Here is a 16,951-nt window from a genome sequence, read left to right on the forward strand (position 1 = left end):
CGGCTTACAAAGCTTAGCCAACTGGGCCTCCACTACTTGCTGATGTTGTCAATCCATCTTGTTTGAAGTCTCTTTTTAAAAAGTGTGGGTGGTTTTTATCAAGTGAGATCCATTCTATGACTGCCTTGGTCCACCTGTCATCAAGTCTTCTTGCTATGCGATCAGCCCAAGGATCACATGTTAAATGTGGTCGGCAGGCATTCAGTAAGCTAAGCATAATTTTTAAAGAACAACCTCCCCCCCCTATGCATTTCTATTATATATCCCTTCCTTTACAGAGTCTAAGAGGATATCAGTGGACAGTATTTATGCAGTATCAACCTTCTCGTTTAATTCATGTACACATGAAAGTCAAGACTGCACAATCCTCAGAAAACAATACATAGCACCTCTGTGGTCAAAAGTTTGTTTGTTGTTGCTATAGCACCCGCACAGCAGTGCTGTGATTGGTACTAAATCAATACATGAACTCCTGCTCAGGAGAAGAGTCTTTGTATATAGCAGCAGCCTAATTATGTTGAGAGCAGTAAACCAGATCTTTGGGCTTGGATTTTAGAGAAAGAACCCTCCTTCACATTCTTTTTACCACCTGAAAGAACTCTAGGAACGTGGTTCATCCTTCAAGCACATCCAGCAGATGTCAGGTACAATATTGACTATTTATCTCAGTATTTTCTTTTCAATGTATGAGAAGTAAGTTATCCTATAATTAATTTGGGTGACTGTGATAAATGGTATAGCAGCAGAGGTTTCAGGGTTTTTTCTCCTTGCACAGGATCAGATTAACACAATTATTCAGCCTTTAAAAATCTTGAAATTATTGAAAACCTGGAAGATTAACGTACAACAAATAAACTTTGCATGATCTTAAAACACCATAATTCTGATTTAACAGGAAGAACAATTTTGTTGCATGACTGATCATGCAGAGCAAGAGTTTACAAATTTACCAAGGCTATATGTATTTGAAAGTGCTATATGTATTTGAAATATGTAGTCTTTGTTTCAGAATTACTGAAGGAAGCTTTGATGATATTGATGGTATTTTTAATACACCAGATTCTTCGCTAATATAAGCATAGTTAAATATACAGTGAGACCTGCAGTTTATCCATGTTCACTTTTCTAGGAATAAATATTAGTAGCACAGGATTTGACAGTTACCATGTAAATGTTTTACAAGGGCAAAGGAAATGTACAGTAAAATTATACAGTATATTTAAAATGTTTTAGTTATGTTAAATTTTCTCATAAAGATGATTCTTCATGGATTGGGTAATCATTAGATGAATTTTCTCAAACTAATCACACTTATCAGGGTTTTTTTTGTTTCTCAAAAACAAAAATATCTCATCTTCCATTGGACTGGCATTGACGATAGATGAAGAAAAGATACATCCAGAAGGCCACATATTTCCCCTCATGTCTTATGAAAGAGTTTAACTTCAAAACCTTCCTGGCTAGTTCAATTCTAATACCCAGACTTGAGCTGCCTATAACTTTTGTTTCTGTTATATCCAGTGCTTTTTTTGTAAAAAAAAAATGCTGGAACTCACACACAGCTCCGGCGCCAGTCGAAAGCCCTTTACAGAGTGGGGGGGGGGGGGAGAAGCCGCTTTAGGGAGTGATTTTGTGCCCCCCCCCAGCAGCCCAATCCAGGCTTTGGAAGACTTTCCCAAGTCTCTGGAGCAGGGATCCATGGCCATGGAGCGATTTTGCAGCCCTCCGGTGGCCTGATCTGGGCTCCGGAGGCCTTTTCCAGGCCTCCGGAGCCCAGATCTAGCTGCTGGGGTGCTGCAAAATATCTCTGTGGCCATAGATCTGGACTCCAGAGGCCTTTCCCAAGCCTCCGGATCCCGGATCGGGCCACTGGGGAGCTGCAAAATCACTCCGCAGCCATGGATCCGAAGCCCAGATTGGGCCACTGGGGATGCAAAATTGCTCCACAGCCATGGATCCGGGCTCTGGAGGCTTGGAAAAGGCCTCCGGAGCCTGGATCGGGCTGCTGGGGGTCTGCAAAATCACTCTGCAGGCATACCTGGGCTCGTGCTGGCGGCTTAGAGGGAACCGGTTCTTCGGTTCAAAAAAGGTGCCGGAACGCCGCTTTGTGCGTTCTATGACAAAAAAAGCCCTGGTTATATCATAGCTGTTTCCTGAAAGATAATTATACCTTTTCTGCCTTGGTAATCTGTATCCATGAAACTGCTTTTTAAGATTTTTTTTTATTGAAGACTGTGAAATTTTAAAAATTATACATATTTATGAAAAACATGTTTGATAATTTAAAAAAAACAAATATTGAAACAAAATGTTTTTTGTAGTATTATGCAATTTTCATACATCTAGTCCACTCATTTTAAATCTTAAGAAGATGGTCTTGTACATAGTGACATATTTTATCTATATTTTACTGGTTTAAGAAAACTTGAGACAGCATAACTTTTAGACTATTTCAGTATTTGATCTTGGCTGAAATGAATGTTGAACATTTATATCAAAGATAAGACTTTCATATTTTCTCATATTCTCTGTTAATTATAAGCTAAATATTTTCTGGTTACATTTTTCCCTAAATTACTTTCATGTCTGATAAGAGATTTCCAGTGTATACTTTTAACAATTCTCAACCATTCTTATATTGTATACAGATGCACAATCATACAATATAGAGAGTGGGTACAGAAAGAGGCAGTGGTAGAGAGATTTATTGCTTGTGGACAAAAACTGGGAAAAGTAGATGGTCACACCTGATCCACTGGCATGATATCTTCAAACCACAAACTATGCTGCAGAGAAACCCCTTTTCCCCCTACTGGAAAGCTGCTTTCCTCTTAGAAGCCATTATGTGGGTGAAGAAATCAAGGAGTAATTGAAGCCAGACTGTAACAAAGATGGAGATCTATCTTTCTTTCTTTCTTTCTTTCTTTCTTTCTTTCTTTCTTTCTTTCTTTCTTTCTTTCTTTCTTTCTTTTTCTCTTTCCTTTCCTTTCTCCCTCCCTCCCTCTCCCTCTCTTGCAGTAGACTATGACAATGATAGCCTTTATTTAGGGCTGGCTCTAGGGTAAGGCCAAGTAGACATTGGCTTAGGGTTGCCAAATTTTAAGGACTGCCAAAATTGAAAAGACTTCTGAAAAACATAATAAAAAAGTGAAAAACACTAGGGCCGACTGCATCCATTTCAGGGCTAAACATACTTTATCCAGAATAAATAGGGTGAAAATCTCCAGGGCTGACGATTATCAGTATAAAGCTCAAACACTGGAAGAAAAAAAGATTAAGAAACAAATGGGTGTCTTTTTGAAATTCGTAACAAAATCAGAAGATGAACCAAACCATAAGGGGTGCCAGAATATGACTTTACTTAGGGCACCAACACGTCTAAAGCCAGCCCTGTTTTTACTAGAATTCTGAGCTGATCTGTTGCTGGGAATTTTTGGAAATTAGGCTGAGGCCACATGAAAGAAGACCAAAGGCCATAAACTGCTAATTCCAGAAAAATACATTAAAGCAGCCAACATATTTTAGTTTTAATGTGGTTCTAATGACAACAGTGGAGCATTGCCTCACCCTGATTGAATTCATTGACCCAACTATTAATAGCAACTGTTTTACTTACTTCAATTCATAGAGGGACTTTGCAATAGCACATAGTGAAGCAATTTATTTTTCAAAGAGTATTACTTATTTACTTATCCAATGGAACATTTATGTTTTTTTTTCTTTGTACATGTGTCTAGGAGAGATCTCTGTTGACCTTGTGTATCATTTACACCATGGCAATACTCTTGGGTTTTGTTGATATGAATCATACTGCCTTGGTATCATATTGAGCAAATTAATAACACATAAACATTGTCCTTAGAAACTGTAAACTGATCATGAAGTTGTTCAGGGTTCCTGGAATTTTCTTTTTAAGTTGACTTTAGTATCCTGATACACCAAAAAAGTCTCTTGAGCATGATTTGGTGATAACAGTTACATGAAAATTATTATGCTCAGATTAAATGATATAAATGCCCAGGAGGGAACTAGTTTTTTCTGTACTTATGCACACCAAATTCAGATTGATGCTTAAAGCTTTGCATTTACAAGTTCATTCTAACCCTATATAATGAGTTTTGGGTCTTAGGACAAGGCAGGAAAGTTCAAAGCATATTGGTATTCCTACACGGGCCTTATATGAATCCTGGTTTTGTGCACTGGGATCTATGGATTCTACGTGCTCTCTATCCTCTGTTATACTCACAACTCCTAGCCAGCGTAGCATAATCTATTAGAGCAGAAAATTAATTCTGAAACACTATTTCATGACAACTTTAGCTTTAGTCTTATTTAGTAGAAGTTAGACAGGCTTGATTAGGATCCAAGGCTTTTTAAAAAAAGAACAAATCAGTCAAACCTAGGATGGAGTCTTTACAAAGAAAAGGATCAGGAGCAGACCAGACAGTTTTATTCAAATGCTTTATGTGAGTAAATATGTATAAGAGTATTGCAAACTGTGGGCAGTTTCCTTTATAAAGAAAAGCAGGGAAAAATGGACACTACTGTTCTGTGTTGAGGCAGTACAGTATTTTGAGAAATGCTCCTCCTTTAAAATAAGACCATTAATGCTGAGAGCCAAGTTAGGTTGTTCTTCCTCAAGCATGCAAAGGAATCAGAATTGGATATTTCAAGCAGAGAGAGACTAGGTGCTGGCTAAAACACTTAAAGATTAGCTTGCAGTATAGTGATTAGGATCTTTGCAAGTAAATTCACAATACAACTGTCAATATCCAGCTCGGAAATCCAAATAAAATTCCAGGTTCATTCTGTCTGCAAAAATCTTACTATTTATTGAAGATACTGCATGATTTTGTCAAAGCAAAACTAACTCTCGAGGTTCCAACACCAATTCATAGACTTAAACAATAATTTTCCCTGCCAAACCACCAATGTGTTACGTAATCCATATAAACAAGTTCACTTTGTTATGGGAACCGTCTGCTTCAAACCCACACCTGTTTTGGTGCCCTTGAAATTCTTCAGCTTCATTTTGTTTCTCCATCTAACCCACTTGAAAGTAATACCTACCCCCCTTAATCTAAAGGAAAGTTGAAACAGAGGCATATAGCTGCCAAAGTTTCATCCTTGACAACAACAACTGATCTGACGCTGCATGGTTTATAGTTACAAATCTCTGGAAATGATATATGGTACCAGCAATATCCATTTTTCACATATAAGGGAATTCTCTGTAGCTGGACACATGGCAGAGGCACAGAAAGTTGAAAAGAGTCTCATGAATACATTTTCCTTGCTAGAGTCAGAAGGGTTAATAGCTAACAATTAACAATTCCAATAATAATAATTGGAATTGGTGGGGGTGGATTGCTCATGAAGAAGCAGGTCTCACCTCCTTTTAATTTTGCAGAGGAAATTAATCTAGGAGTGGTAGGATGGTCTTTAAGGAGGGCAGTGTACTGTGTGAATGCAACCAGTTTTGTATTAACTTCCTTTTTCCTCATTCAAAGAATCATCTAATCCAATCCAATCTAATCTAATCTAATCTAAATAAAAATTAAATAAATAAATAAATAAATATACAAATAAAATAAATAAATAAATAAATAAATAAATAAATAAATAATCAGTAATCAAGTCCAAACTGGAGTTCTTTTGTTCCTTAATGATTAAATGTTTCTTTTCCCTTCCCTTGTTTTTTCCTACTTCTTTTGAGAGAAGTGGATCTGGGACACATGGCTTCAACAACTTGACTTATGCAGCCTTGGTATGGCTGTTGAGTATCTGCTGGCCTTAATCCAACATCAAATTGTGTAGAAAAATTTACAAGTGTTTTTCATTAAAATTATCAACAAGAGCAAACTGTTAAGAAAATACTCCTGCCAGAAAAGCCTCATGTAATACTGTTCAACCTCACTCAATACTGTTAATAGGAAGTGCTTCATAAATCATATATTTAAGTTTAGTTTTAATACATTTAAATGTCACAAATCAACTTTTAATACCTCCTATGGCACAAACCAAGAAAGGTTACACATTATCTTTGTGCATAATTTTAAAGTTTTATTGTTGTTTCAAATTATGCCCATCAAGTCACTCTTGACTCTTAGCAACCATATGAACTTTCTCCAAGATGATCTCCCCAGTTCTAGCCCTTGAGGTCTGGTGTACTCATCACCTCTGCAAGTGATGTCATCAACCTTGCTGCTAGTTGTCCTTCCTGTCCTTCCATTTTTCCATTATTGGAAAAATAGCCTGCTATTCAAGGCTTCTTGGAAGGCTAGCAGGTGGAGACACTAAAGACTTGTTAATATATTTAATATTTAGAAATAAAAAGGCTGAACAAAAGTGGATGCATATAAATACTCCAATAATTGTAATCAGCCATCAGTACATTAACTCTGTAGGGACACATCAACAATACAAAATATTGACAGCTGCAATTTAAATCCTGGTGTCTTTCTCTATTGTTATTTGTGTCTGGACTTCTAGATAGCTTCATCTTTAATTAAAAGGAAGAGTCTGCTCTTTCAGATTTAGCAGCATACCCCCAATTATCTTGTACAAGAAGCAATTAATTTACTATTTAGTTCCCATGGAAACTAAATTGCTGTTTAATAGAATCTATTCAGACTCTTTATTTTAACAGATTGTCTGGGCTGCCTTTGTCCAACACTCTTCTTTTCCAGACTCTCATTAGAATTTGATTTACTTTATTTTTACAATGCTTCTCCTGTGCATAATTTAGAGTAACATGGTTATTTTCCATTTTAACCTCACAACAACTCTGTGGGAGTAGATTGAGAATTTATAACTGGAAGATCATAAAGCAAAACAAGAGTTTGGTTTCTCCTGTGCACATTCATTATATAAGCCTTGAAATCAACAGAATAGAATAGATTTTGCACTTCATTTAATCATATACGTATGTATAAACAGTGAGGTACTGTATCTCATTAGTAATACATTAGTCACAGAGTGAACTAAAGGGACTACTGTGGCAATTAAATTAATGGTAAGTACAAGAGTACATGTTGTATTAGCCCACTATTTATCAGAGCAGAGGCTTTCAATATTATCAAACTGCCATAAAGCCTGATCAATAGGAATTAGTCTTGATGCATCGTATTATGTCATACACAGAAACAGCATCAGGACCATTTCTTGAAAGCAATAAATCAATTCAAGAAAACAAATCCATAAGCCTATTCATGATCTATTCCCTGCCATGGAACATGTGACATAATTTCTGGCTGCTTTACTCTACTTTTCTAAAGCTGCTAAAATATCAAATGATGTAATTTTTAAAACATGCACCTTGTAAATTGTTTAACTTTGAATTGTAGTTTGTATTTTTAAAGGATCAAATTATTTTGGCATTTGTACTAGATGACACTGTTTAATCAATGGAATCTAGAACATGCTGACTGTCTGATAGGATACAGTGGGCAGAATCTTTGGGGGAGTTTACCTTTCAAAGTTTACACTTGAATATTTTAAAGGCATCTCTCTTTTAAAACTGCTTTTATCTTGCGGAAAGGACATATTCCATATGAAGCTAATATTTCTTAATTATAGGAGCCATAGAAAAAGAATTTCTGTTCTGTTTAACTCAGAGTGCAATTAATTTTCAAAAGAATAAATATTATCACAAGATCAAAATATGTTGGTGGTAGGGGATGCTCATTTTGACAACAGATTTTCAGATGAAAATAATTTTATGTGTGTGTAATCTTTACAAATGTTAGCAATAATTAACATAATCATATCAAACAAACAGAGAAACAGAGGGACAGAGAATGGGACAAATGAGAATTCTGTATGACTGAGCAAGGTAGTACTTAAAAAAAACCATATGGTTCTGCCAACATTACTTTCCCTGCCATTATGATTCCAAATGGCCTCCCAGGTTTTGGGTAGAGAACCTGAGTCTTCATCCCATTCAGGAAAAACCTGTTGTTACAAGCTTTGGTGTTTTTAGGACTTGGAGACCATAAATTGCCAAGGAAATTCCCAGATGTTTATTACAGGATATTTTTGCTTCAAATGAAGGATAGATAGTTCACTTCTACTTTTTCCTTATGTTTAATTTGATCTAGGTTGCATTTTTGGTAAGCTTGCTAAATCTTGCAAGGACCACTAAGAACATAAAGCTATGAGCATGGTTAAAATTGGAGATATCCCTAAAAATTAAGCATACTTGAAAAATACATTTCTAATTTATTTTGTGAGAGGCAATACCAAAACAAAGCTGATTATATAGGTTAGGGCCAGCAATCAGGTTTTAATGTACTGTCATTTTTAATGTGCATATTCTGTTATTTGAGCATAAAACATTCTGCGTCAGCTGATAATTTATACCTCCTTTTTTGTCTTCAGTCACAGATGCAATCTTATTTCTAACTCTTAGTAGATAATTGTTGTAAATTTAGAAATGTTTTATAGAAAAAATAATAATTAAAAAAGACTGTATTTCCATTTTGCTGTACTTTTTGAAGAAGAAAGATAAAAACCTCTCTTACTTGGATTTTCTATACCACATGCCTATGATAAGAAAATAAGCTTTTTTTCCCCCCAAAGCTTGATAATTTCATGAAGTTCAGATAATTCACTCACCACCTTTCTTTTCCAAGCACTAAAAACACGGAGTCATTTGCATACTGCATAAGCTCCCCTTTTGGTCATTGTTTCCTACAATGGCAATTTTTCAAATATTCTAGATGTGCTGATCTCTTTAATATAAAGAGGCTTCAAATCAGAATATAAGCTTTAGTTTTTGTTTTTTTTTCCTTCACAAAAGGCTTCTTTTATTGCAGGAAACAGGAAACAAGGTAGGGTAGAAGCAGAAGGATAGAGAAAGATATACAGGTAGTCCTCAACTTACAACCATAATTGAGCTCAAAATTTCTGTTCCTAAGTGAAACATTTGTTAAGTGAGTTTTGCCCCATTTTACAACCTTTCTTGTGACAGTTATTAAGCGAATCACTACAATTGTTAACATGGTTGTTAAGTGAATCTGGCTTATCCATTGACTTTGCTTATCAGAAGGTCGCAAGAAGAGATCGCATGACCCCGGGGTACTGCAACTGTCATGAGTCAATTGCCAAGTGTCTGAATTTTGATCATGGGACCGAGGGGATGCTGCAACGTTCATAAGAATGAAAAACAGTCATAAGTCACTTTTTTCAGGTTGTTGTAACTTTGAACATTCACAAAAGAACTCTTGTAAGTCGAGGACTACTTGTAATTGGATAGATATAATTGGTTAATTATATATCCTCATCCAATTGTTACAAAGAGTAAATATAGTATAATTATTACACTTTAAAAATGTAGTAATAAATACATTTATTTATTAAATAGAAGGGTTTGAATGTGGTTTAAATCAGGATTCCCAAACTTTTGAGTGCTGAAGGAATTTCGAGAAAGTAGTCTGTAATCTTCCATCTGGAAGCTTGACATTGACCGCGTGGTTGTTTGAGGAGACATATATCACTTACTAATTTTGATCTACTAAAATATTACTTCCTAATCCCTCAATCATCTCCCACAGAATGCTTCTCACCACCTGCCACTTTTTCTTTCTCTGGGCAGATAGGCGTATTGCCAAATGAAATGGCAGGATGCACCCAATTACAGTTTTTATTTTCTAAAAAAGCTTAGAGATCTTAGATCAATACAAGCAAATTTGATCTTCCTTGTATTGACCAAACACACACCAAGAATGTTCAGTGCTGCAGGTTAGCTGCAGATTTATTTATCCATCTTGTATGATTTTTGCTTTTGTTCACCTCCTTCATTCTGCTTTTGCAAAACATCTATTTCTCCCATTTGTTTTGTTAGCTGTGAAGTCGTGTCCGACTCATCGCGACCCTATGGACAACGTTCCTCCAGGCCTTCCTGTCCTCTACCATCTTCTGGAGTCCATTTAAGCTCGTGCCTACTGCTTCAGTGACTACATCCAGCCACCTCAATGCTCCGTTGTACCATTCTTCTATTGCCCTCAATCTTTCCCAGCATTAGGCTCTTCTCCAGTGAGTCCTTCCTTCTCATTAGGTGGCCAAAGTATTTGAGTTTTAGCTTCAGGATCTGGCCTTCTAAAGAGCAGTCAGGGTTGATCTCCTCTAGGACTGACCGGTTTGATCACCTTGCAGTCCAAGGGACTCGCAGGAGTCTTCTCCAGCACCATAGTTCAAAGGCCTCAATTCTTTGGCGCTCAGCCTTTTTTATGGTCCAGCTTTCACTGCCATACATTGCAACTGGGAAGACCATAGCCTTGACTATATGCACTTTTGTTGACAGGGTGATGTCTCTGCTTTTTAGTGTGCTGTCTAGATTTGCCATGGCTTTCCTCCCCAGGAGCAAGCGTCTTTTAATTTCTTGGCTACTCCAAGATCTGCAGTGATCTTGGAGCCCAGAAAAATAAAATCTGTCACTACCTCCATTTCTTCCCCATCTATTTGCCAGGAATTGAGAGGGCCGGATGCCATGATCTTAGTTTTTTTAATGTGAAGTTTCAACCCAAGTTTTGCACTCTCCTTCTTCACCCGCAACAAGAGGCTCTTTAGTTCCTCTTCACTTTCTGCCATTAGAGTGGTATCATCTGCATATCTTAGGTTGTTGATATTTCTTCCGGCAATCTTAATTCCAACTTTTGATTCATCTAACCCTGCCTTTCTCATGATGTGCTCTGCATATAGGTAAAATAGGCAGGGCGACAGTATACTGCCTTGCCGGACTCCTTTCCCAATTTTGAACCAATCAGTGGTTCTGTGTCCAGTTCTCACTGTTGCTTCTTGACCCGCATATAGGTTTCTCAAGAGACAAATAAGATGGTCTGGTACGCCCATCTCTTTAAGAACTTGCCACAGTTTGTTATGATCCACACAATCAAAGGCTTTAGCATAGTCAATGAAGCAGAAGTAGATGTTTTTCTGGAACTCCCTAGCTTTCTCCATGATCCAGCGTATGTTGGCAATTTGATCTCCTCTGCCTCTTCGAAATCCTGTCTGTACTTCTGGTAGTTCTCAATCCACATACTGCTGGAGTCTAGCTTGTAGGATTTTAAGCCTAACTTTACTAGCATGAGAAATGAGTGCAATGGTGCGGTAGTTTGAACATTCTTTGGCACTGCCTTTCTTTGGAATTGGAATGTAAACTGATCTTTTCCAATCCTGTGGCCACTGTTGAGTTTTCCCAATTAGCTGGCAAATTGAGTGTAGCACTTTTACTGCATTGTCTTTTAAGATTTTGAATAGCTCAGCTGGAATACTGTCACCTCCACTAGCTTTGTTGTTGCTCAGCTTTTCTAAGGCCTACTTCACTTCACATTCTAGGATGTCTGGCTCGAGGTCAGTGACCACCTCATTGTGATGATCAGGGACATTAAGCTCATTCTTGTATAGTTATTCTGTGTAATTTTGCCACCTCTTCTTAATCTCTTCTGCCTCTGTTAGGTCCCTGCCATTTTGGTCCTTTATTGTGCCCATTTTTGCATGAAACGTTCCCTTCACCTCTCCAATTTTCTTGAAAAGATCTCTGGTCCTCCCTATTCTATTGTTTTCTTCTATTTCTTTGCACTGTTCATTTAAGAATGCATTCTTATCTCTTCTAGCTATTCTCTGGAATTCTGCATTCAATTGGGCGTATCTTTCTTTTTCTCCCTTTCCTTTTGCTTCCCTCCTTTCCTCAGCTATTTGGAAAGCTTCCTCAGACAGCCATTTTGTTTTCTTGCATTTCTTTTTCCTTCGGATGGTTTTGGTTGCTACCTGTTGTACAATGTTGCGAACCTCTGTCCATAGTTCTTCAGGCACTCTGTCTATCAGATTTAATTCCTTAAATCTATTTGTCACCTCTACTGTATATTCAATAGGGATATGATTTAATTCATACCTGAGTGGCCTAGTGCTTTTTCCTACTTTCTTCAGTTTAAGCCTAAACTTTGCAACAAGAAGCTCATGGTCTGAGCCACAGTCAGCTCCTGGTCTTATTTTTACTGACTGTATAGAGCTTCTCCATCTTTGGCTGCAGAGCATATAGTCAACCTGATTTCTGTGTTTACCGTCTGGTGATGTCCATGTGTAGAGCCGTCTCTTGGGTTGTTGGAAAAGAGTGTTTGCTATGACCATCATATTCTCTTGACAAAATTCTATCAGCCTGTGCCCTGCTTCATTTTGTACTCCAAGGCCAAACTTGCCTGTTATTCCGGTTATCTTTTGGCTTCCTACTTTAGCATTCCAATCCCCCATGATGATAAGGACATCATTTTTTGGTGTTAGTTCTATAAGGTGCTGTAGGGCTTCATAGAACTGGTCGATTTCATCCTCTTCATCCACTGGTGGTTGGGGCATAGACTTGGACTACTGTGATATTGAATGGTTTGCCTTGGATTTGAACTGAGATCATTCTGTCATTTTGAGGATTGTATCCCAGTATTGCTTTTCCTACTCTTTTATTGACTATGAAGGCTACTCCATTTCTTATGAGGGATTGTTGCCCGCAGTAGTATACCTGATGGTCATCTGAATTAAATTCACCCATTCCTGTCCATTTTAGTTCGCTGATACCTAAGATGTCGATGTTCAGTCTTGTCATCTCTTTTTTGACCACGTCCAGCTTTCCTTGATTCATGGATCTTACATTCCAGGTTCCTATGGAGAAAAAATCTTTACAGCATCGGACTTTCCTTTCACCACCAGACACATCCACAGCTGAGCATCCTTTCGGCTTTGGCCCAGTCGCTTCATTCTTTCTGGCGCTAATAGTACTAGCCCTCTGCTCTTCCCCAGTAGCATATTGGACGCCTTCCGACCTGAGGGGCTCATCTTCCAGCGTCATATCATTTTGCCTTTTGGTACTGTCCATAGAGTTTTCATGGCAAAGATACTGGAGTGGGTTGCCATTTCCTTCTCCAGTGGATCACGTTTTGTCAGAACTCTCTGCTATGACCTTTCCGTCTTGGGTGGCCCTGCACAGGCATAGCTCATAGCTTCATTGAATTACACAAGCCCCTTCGCCACGACAAGGCAGTAATCCATGAAGGGGATTTCTCCCATACTTCCCCAGATAGTGAGATCTAGATGAAGAGAGCATAAAATTCACGGGATAGGGTGGAATAATGTTTCATCCTCTTTCAAAGTAGTCAGGGATAGATACTATGCTAATAAAAACATAATTAATTAGTTATCTGCATCCCACATAAAAAGAAATAATAGCATCAAAATAGGCCAGCATAAGGAAGTCGGATACAAACAATAATTTTTTTTAAAAAAACTAAACAATATTAAAACAAAAATTACACAAAATTTAAAAACAAAAGTACATTTAATATGTATACATTGCAAAACTGGGCAACATATGTTGTGGCAGGATAAGTGTCTGCAAGCAGCAAAGAAATATAAAATTGTCCTGTGAGCCTTAGTTATTTATACAATAATGCTGAAATGAGGCTAACATGAATGAAATATGGGCACTGGAGAAGTACATGCATAAGGATATATATATATATATATATATATATATATATATATATATATATATATATAGAGAGAGAGAGAGAGAGAGAGAGAGAGAGAGAGAGAGAGAGAGAGAGAGAGAGAGAGAGAGAGAAGAGAGGTTTTTCTGGGGTCTTGAGGTTGTCTTTTTTGCTTTAATAGTTTTTGATAATTGAATTATATTTTTATTATTTTTCAGCACCTTTGGATATGTGAGCAGCCACAAAATTTGTTTCCTTCCTTCTTTCCTATGAAAGTATTCATACCTGAAAGTTCAGAACATACTGCAATATATAATGCAGTCTTCTACATGCATGCTTCAATAGTTAAATGAAAAAAAAAGATGAGGTCTACAAAGAAAACCACTGAAAAATGATGGTCAGTTTGAAAAGAATTAACCCCTTCCCACCAATCTTATTTAATTTCATAGATAAAAGAATAGAAGCTTTAATACAAAGGACCAAAAACCTTCTGGTGGACAGTTTTAGACAGCCAAAAAAATTGGAGCATTATTGTTGGTCCTGATCAGTTTAAATGATAATATTATAAAAATAAATGCTTCAACATCATTGAACTAAGTTGTTTCTTTTAAATAAATTATTCTGGTCAAATAGAAGCTAATCTTAATACATAATTTTATAGATAATCCTGCAGAAAGATCTGAGATATTTGCTAATTAATTAAATCATATCATTGCTTCAGTGGTTCGGAATTTCCGAAACCACCAGACTATGTTCTATGGATTACAAAATATTCAGATATTACAATAAGATGGTTGGTTTTTTTTGATCCACGGGATGATTCCTATTTTACCTTTGCTTAAGATCTGCATAGTCTGGCTTATCATAGTATTTCTTTCTTTTTATTTTTGTTACTTTTACAGTGTTTTAATATATTTTTTTAAAAAGCCCTAAGAACAAAAAGATAACACAAAAAGGAAAAAAACACCCAACAAAACAGTAAACTAAAAGCAAAATGAGAAGGTAGTTGTAAACAAGATAAATAGGAAAATAACTCAAATTTTAAATTAAATCTTGACCACATGGATCTTAGCAATACATTGCTAGTAAGCCAATTTATAGATAGGGGTGAGCACAGTGGTGGGATTCAAATACCTGAACAACTGGTTCTCGTACTTGATGCAGGCCTGGGCCTCCGATGCCTAGAACAGACTTCCGGAAGTGGCATCCACATACTTCCTATGGGCTGTTCTAGGTCTGGGAGGACTCCTCCAGGCCTCTGAGGCCTAAACTGGACTTCTGGAAGCCAAACGGTTCTCTGAATTCAGGTAAATTTAGCTACCGGTTCTCCCGAACCGGGGCAAACTGGCTGAATCCCACCACTGGGTGAGCACATATTTGGTATAGTGGCATAGTGAGTTATTTATGTAGAATATTTTTTTAAAAAACAACAAACATTGATTTGTTGGAAACTTCAAACCTTTGTTCCATATTTCTTGCACTAGTAATATCTGTCTCGAGTTGTCTCTAAAAATGAACTGTAAATTTGGAGTCATCCAAAACTCTATATCATCATCACGCAGAAATTTATGTTGCTGCTGAATGGCAATATATTTAAACTCCTGTGACCTTACAATTGTAATATAAAACTTCAGCTATATGATGGGATCATCTCAAACAAATATTGGGCAAAGGTCTATACTAGACATCCATTGTATACATTGCTGCAAAAGTATAGAATAATAGAGAATAATATTCTGATTGAAAACAAGGCTTAGTTTAAGAGGTGGTTTTTCAATATTAGAATAATATATTCCAGCCAGTGGATCATTTCATTGTCAACTATGTGATACAACCAAGATCAAAACCACATTTGGTAAATGCTGATTTTATTTCAGCTTTGATTCAATCGACAGAAGTAAACTATGGACAAAATTAGCAGTTAAATATACATCATTCTTCTTGCAGCATCCCTAAAAGAGTTCAAATTGAATTTTTCTCTATAGATGACTTATCTAACAGTACCCCAACTTTTCAGTAATAAATAAAGTCTTTACTGATTATTTATTTATTTATTTATTAGCCCTTGGGCAATATCAAAGTGCAAAGTTCCAGCAACAAATTGTTACTAAAATTTGATAAAAGCAATTTAAAATGGAATTTGATAAAATACAATTTAAAATGGAATTAGAATAAAATACAATTTAAAATGAAATGGGAATAAAATACAATCTAAAATGAAATTGTAGTAGTGCACAATAATTTAAGATATAGGTAAAATGTGATAAAATTATATTTTGGAGTCGCCCTTGCAATCTACCCTAATCAGTCCCACATATGCAGATCTCAACTGAACCATTTTGTTTAAGTACTGTGCTATGTTAAATGTTATTTTCAAGTTCTGGCCGGACATAAGGTAAGTTGTTTTGATATGGGGATCCCAATGGGTCATTCATTTGGTATATAGACCAAGATACCTGTCTCTCACCCTCTTATACAGGCAACAGTCAAATAGGATGTGAGCCAGGTCTTCTACCTCTGCCGCTCCGCAAATGCAGAGACACTCATTGTAGGGTATAGCGTGAAATCTCCCATATCTGACCATTGTGTCAAGCTGTTCGAATCTCGCTCGTGTAAATATCTCCCTAAGATGTTTTGGCAGTTGTAACTTCAAATAACTGTCTACTTGAAAAGTATGTTTGTATTTACTCAGCCATTTCAATCAGCCACTTTACCAAGGATAGCTATATCATTTTGTGCTTCTATATCCTTAATTCTTTGGGCAACTCTTTTTTTGGATTGTTCTCCTGTTATGCAAGAGACAGGAAGGCCACAGCTTCTTTAAAAAATGTTAGTTTGGTGATCCAGGAGATTTGTGATTGTAGTTTTATTTGCTCTAGTAGGCATAACTTGGGGAGTCTATTAGTCTCCATTTCATTAACTTTGCACCAGTAGTTATAAGCTCTAATTTAGATAATGCATGAATTGTATGAATTCCCAATTCAGCTCTGACTGCTGCAGCAGATGTTCTTGGATCTACACCCAAGATACATTCAAATGCTGGGACTGTGTTTGTTTTAGGACTGTGGTTGAATAAAGACCCCAAATTTCTGCTCCATACAAGAGCATTTGTGGTAACCTTAGCCTTATAAACCTTGATTAATGGAGCTAGGGATCCTGGGTAACTATGGTTCTTTTTTGAGCAGTAAATTCAAATGGGCTTTTGCTCTAAATGTACTCCTTGGATGATGACAGGCCCAAGATGCAGTCTTGGAAAAAGTTACGCCCAAATATACAAAGGTGTTAACCTGTTCAATTGGTTCACCAGCTAATAGCTACTTATGTCTCTGATGGTTTCTTCCAAAAACCATTATTTTTTATTTAGATTTGCTAATGATTAGGGAGTTATCCTGGCAATAAGAGCTGAATCTTCTTAATAGCCTATGTAATCCTACTTGTGAGTATAATAAGAAAATCATATCAGCATAAAGCTAGCT

The 16,951-nt window shown here is 36.8% G+C and overlaps 1 protein-coding gene across 1 annotated transcript in view; it reads left to right on the forward strand.

Moving 5' to 3' along the window:
- The first annotated feature begins 533 nt into the window (after positions 1–533).
- LOC310638956 (lipoxygenase homology domain-containing protein 1-like) overlaps positions 534–16,951 on the forward strand; it is a 215,031-nt gene continuing 198,613 nt past the window's right edge. Inside the window, exon 1 of the mRNA XM_083360317.1 lies at positions 534–644. The gene's annotated coding sequence lies outside the window, so the exon portion shown is untranslated. The remainder of the gene's footprint in view (positions 645–16,951) is intronic.

This window comes from Vipera ursinii (genome assembly GCF_947247035.1).
Source record: "Vipera ursinii genome assembly, chromosome: 3".
Classification (NCBI taxonomy): domain Eukaryota; kingdom Metazoa; phylum Chordata; class Lepidosauria; order Squamata; family Viperidae; genus Vipera; species Vipera ursinii.